Below are 5403 nucleotides of genomic sequence, written 5' to 3'. Positions count from 1 at the left end.
CTCCACAAGCTAAAGTGTAGGCTGCAAAAATCTGAAATAAACATAATAGTAGTATGTTATATGTAGGTATATAAGCTAATGCATTTCAAAAGAAAACTATCACAGCTTAAATAGGCTTTACAAATTAGCTAGTAGGCTATTAAAACCATCAACATCTATGCCGTAAAGTACATAGATGTCGATGATTCAAACTTAATATTTGCCACATATTTGTACGGATTCCTACATGGCCGGTTTTATGTTTATTCTGGCTACAAAAAGTAAATAAATCTTTCTTTTGCAGTTGACCGGCGTTGTACTCCTCATAGTTGGCATTGTAGTATTGGTAAAGAATACGGAATATGAAGACTTGATCACCAACAGGTTCTTTACACTGCCAGGCTTCGCAGTAGCTACAGGCGTCGTAATACTATTTGTGTCCGTACTCGGATATTATGCTGCTATATCAGAAAAATTTTACTTCATCGCTGGGGTAAGTGCCCGAATCAAACACATTAGTATGACGCAGTTTGACAATATCGTGCTATGCTATTAGATTTGTACGTAGGCGTTTAAAAAGGCTTTATTTTTAATTGTATATAAGTATATATGTATGTACATAATATGTAAACTCTTTATTGTACAAAAGAAAAGAAACAAAACACAACAAACTTTGAGATAATTGTACAAAGGTGGACTTATTCATTAAATAATTAGATTTGCATTTACCTAAAAGTTAACGTAGCGACTCCTAGTGCCATCTAGTGAGATAATATAGAAACTCCAAATCAAGCAGCGCGCCATCGAAGTTCACTACTCGGACACATTATAATACGACTTCCGACGTTCCGATCCTCTTCCTTTGGACTTCAGTCGATCCCCAGGTAGGTATAACATATGCAGAGAGAGATCTCTCTATTGTAGCCTTACCTACCACTCATCAACACTACTAAGTACTGGCTCTCTGTGTGTGTGTTTTCAAATTGGCCGGTTAAAAAGTTTTTTTCTCAAAAATGTCCGTAAAAGTCTACATTATTTCCTACGATTATTCCTTGCATATCAGAAGGCTAGTGCATAGTTTATGGTCAGCGAGAAATTAAAGTTAAAAAAAATTGCAGGCGCGCTAGCTCGACAATAATTTATTATTGTCGAGTCTCAAACTTTTTAAAAAGTGAAAACGGCCATGGATATGTTGTCACAAGTCGTATGTATACAGCCAACTCAAATGGCTGCTATCAGTTATGTTGTTGGAACTTCAGACTTTTTTTATTGGATCTGAAACAGCTTGTGGTGTTTTCGGTGGAAAAAGGTCTGCTGTTTTTTTTTAAAAGGAAGAGAAAAGGTTTATTCTAATTTATTTTTATCCTTCACCATTTTTGAGAAAAGCTTTATATTAGTCTCGGCTGGAATAGCAATTACTGGCTTCGTATTAGTTAAACGGACTCGCCTCATTCTCAGCCAGCAATTGCCTACTTCCAGGCCACGACAATAATCTACTATTTCGCTCTACTTACCTAGGTATACAAACAGTTACTGATACCTTATTTAATAACTTTTCACTCAATTTATTTCAGTACGTGGCCCTTCTATTGGTTATTTTGATATTCGAGATGTCCATTACAATCGCCGCATTCAAGTTAAAGGATGAAGCGACCTCTGCGATCAGAGCGCCCATGGTGGCCAGTATACAGCTCTACGAATCAAGGCGTGACATCGCTAGGCTATGGGACGAGTTGCACAGAGATGTAAGTGTTTCTTATGAAGTGTCTTTTTGGTCAGCTTATGAAAGTGAGCACCACTACCAGTAGAGTGGAAACTGGCAACACTAGAGGATTGCTGATTATATTGCCAGTGCAGCTACTCCTAGCGCCATCTAGTGAGAAAATGTAGCAACACCCTGCATCGCGTCATCTAAGTTTTTCTACTCGGACGCATATATACAACTAACACTAACGCTCTTCCTTTGGACTTCGATCCCTAGGTATATAACATATGCTTGGAGCAGGGTTACCAGTTACCATAATATCTCAGGATTTGTCCGGAGCACTCAGAATTTTGACTCTTCTCAGGATTCCGGCCAGATTTTGGAAATCTCGGGAAATCTCAGGATTTTTAGAATTCTCAAATAAATAGAGGATTTTTTAATATCTTTTTATTAAAAAGTAACAAAATCAAAAATTAATCTTTATGCATAATAGAGACTACTCGTAACTAAAAAATCAACTTAGGTCATATTAATTGCATAAATAAAATTAACCGAGATCACAATAATATCAGTACCTACTATAATAATAATTGACCTTTTTAATTGTAGGTAAATTACGTTTGAGACAAAATCTGCTATTGCGACAGATTCTCAGGAATTTTTGACGGAAATCAGGCTTTTTCTCCGGACTTTTGAATTTTTCGTCTGGTAACCCTAGCCTGGAGAGAGATTTATTGCAGCCTTCCCCTACCCAAGCTTCGAGGGCTGATAGAATACCTCATGTACCAGTAATATTCACTGGCCGCTTTATTCTCCACGATATACACGCAGAAGCCCGCTGCTTTGCGGCAGGACTACCGAATAAGATGGTGGTACACCTTGAAGAAGGCCTTGCTACCCGCAAAAACAGTAATATATTTATGTACCTAGTCGTGCAACGCTTGATCATACTTCGACCCCCCCGCCCCACGTAGGTACAGAGGCATTCGCACAGACGTGAGCATCGCTTATAGCTTCACACATAAGTGTTACTTCGATCAGATGCGTACACATTCAAATAAATAAACTTTAAATAATTTGATTGAATCAGGCGATACATGGTCTATGCGGATGTTGAACGGACCATGGTGAACGATTGTGTTGCTCTGAAGATGAGCTCTGGTTGAGTTCGGAAAGCGTCAGTGTAGTGTAGTGGTGGTGTTTGAGTGATTTGTGTGTGTTCTTACAGTGTGGAGTGGAGGAACTGTATAGATAATACTGTAGGTGTCCATGCGTCCAGGCGGTGATCACTTACCATCAGGTGACCCGCCTGTACGTTTGCCAGCTGTTTGATAAAAAACGCACTTTTCTTGCATAAACGTCACTTGCAAATAAGGTCACGGTGAGCATTAGGTTAGGTTAGGTGAAAAAAGCCGTGGTGGCCTAGTGGGTTGACCTATCGCCTCTCAAGCAGAGGGTCGTGGGTTCAAACCCGGCTCGCACCTCTGAGTTTTTCGAAATTCATGTGCGGAATTACATTTGAAATTTACCACGAGCTTTGCGGTAAGGAAAACATCGTGAGGAAACCTGGAAAAATCTGCGAAGGAATTCAATGGTGTGGTGAAGTTCCCAATCCGCACTGGGCCCGCGTGGGAACTATGGCCCAAGCCTCTTGTTCTGAGAGGAGGCCTGTGCCCAGCAGTGGACGTAATATAGGCTGGGATGATGAGCATTATGTTATTGTTTCAGTTCAATAAACTTTAAATATGTTGGCTCACAGTTCGAATGCTGTGGCGCTGTCAGCGTGAACGACTGGCGGTTGACCCGTATACCAGTGAGCTGCTGCCACATCGACTACGGAACCATCTCCCGTTCGACTGTGTCATGGGCTCCACGTACCCTGAGGGCTGTATGACCGTGCTTGGGCTTGGCTGAGCAACAATGCTAATGTGCTGGCCGTCACTGCTCTAGTCTTCACTATTATGCAGGTAACTCGGAGAAAAAAAGTATCTAGTAAACAAAATAGTAGATTGTACAACAAGAGCATTTTACCCGAGACGTTCATATAGCCACAGTTCATAACACCAGGGGTATTGCATATGCGTTGCCAACCTAGAGGCCTAAGATGGGATACCTCAAGTGCCAGTAATTTCACCAACTGTCTTACTCTCCACGCCGAAAAACAACAGTGCAAGCACTGCTGCTTGACGGCAGGATTAGCGAGCAAGATGGTGGTAGCAATCCGGGCGGACCTTGCACAAGCTCACCACCTGCAAACCAGCTGCTGTCTTTTGTCATTTAAAGAAAAAAATATGAAGACTTACCTATAATATAGGTAGCCAGTTAGGTACAGTTCCCGCGCGACAATTTTTAACACGGCGTGTCGTAGTCACAGGCCGTCACTCCGAACTTTGATATGCTTAATCTTTGTAATTTTTTGTTTTATTGACAAAAGAAGAAATGCGTGTACAATATTTTGTGATAAACTGACTGTCTAGATAGAATATTTTTTAACCCTGGGCACTACCCAATTGCTACTCCCCTCCGTGCCTAACCTATTGCAAAAGCAGCCCCACAGCTTATCCTAAAGCACAGGTTTTACCTACTTTAGTTTAGTTTTTCTAGTACATACATATAAATTGTCATTTTTGTAACTGGATGTTTTTATGAATAAATTATTATTATTAAAAATCACGCAATCTTTTTAATAATACGACTTCTTTACAGGATAAAATTGTTTTGCGACGCCCTTGTGAACTCTAGATCAGGCTGGCCAAACCCAAGCCCGCGCCATCGGCCATCCTTTCTTCTTAGTGTATAATTTTAGTAATTGATACCTCTAAGTTCCCAAACCCAATCCGCACTGGGCCCACGTGGGAACTACGGCCCAAGCCCTCTCATACCGAGAGGAGGCCTGTGCCTAGCAGTGGGATGTATATAGGCTGGGATGAGATACCTCTAAAAGTCATGGCCCGGCACCACCTCAGCCTTTAAAAAAAAATTGCCCACCTAAATAATTTATTGGCCAGCCTTGCTCTAGATACACATGCAGTGTGTTGAGTTAACCCTTTCGTGAAACCCCTGGAGTCATTTGTAATATGAGGTTAAAATCTTATTTGTTTCAGATAATTCTGACTGCCATCTCTGGTTGGTTAGCTTGGAGGTCAAAGTTCGAAACAGTGGAACTGGAGTCCTAGATATACACGACGCGTAGAATAAGTACAATTAAGCTTGTAAATAATTACTGTTTACCAAAGTACAAATAAACTGTCAATGTTTTCATCAATAGATTCTTTGTCACATCAATGAAATATCTACCTAACATTTTCAGAAAAAACCGGCCAAGAGCGTGTAGGACACGCCCGAAATAGGGTTCCGTAGCCATTACGAAAAAATTTGGTAATATTTTTCTAAGGATTTCGTATTTTAGGTTTCCATAGTTTTGGTATATTTTATACCTTAGGCTGCTATTTACTCTTAAACTACTAATAATTCTCAAGAAAACTTAACCGTTATAGTTTTCCTTGTAAGTTTGATATACTTACTACCATCCTAAATTTTTTCAAATTTTCCACCCACCGGTTTAGATTTTAGAGGGAAGGGGGGACGCTCGATTTTAATGAAAATTTGCTCTTTAAAGTTGAATATTTTGCAAACAAATAACTGAATCGTAAAATCGTTTTAAGAACCCTCTAATGGTTTTAAAAGACCTATCCACGATACCCACACTATAGGGTTGG

The 5403-nt window shown here is 40.1% G+C and overlaps 1 protein-coding gene and 1 pseudogene across 1 annotated transcript in view; one reads left to right on the top strand and one right to left on the bottom strand.

Moving 5' to 3' along the window:
- LOC141434114 (discoidin domain-containing receptor 2-like) overlaps window positions 1-5403 on the bottom strand; it is a 316685-nt gene that overhangs the window by 226773 nt on the left and 84509 nt on the right. The gene's annotated exons all lie outside the window — the stretch shown is intronic.
- LOC141440281 (23 kDa integral membrane protein-like) lies at window positions 278-4949 on the top strand (annotated as a pseudogene).

The sequence above is a fragment of the Choristoneura fumiferana genome, chromosome Z, assembly GCF_025370935.1.
Source record: "Choristoneura fumiferana chromosome Z, NRCan_CFum_1, whole genome shotgun sequence".
Taxonomy (NCBI): Eukaryota; Metazoa; Arthropoda; class Insecta; order Lepidoptera; family Tortricidae; genus Choristoneura; species Choristoneura fumiferana.
The sequence above is the reverse complement of the archived record's forward strand: the minus strand, read 5'-3'. Positions and strand labels throughout refer to the sequence as shown.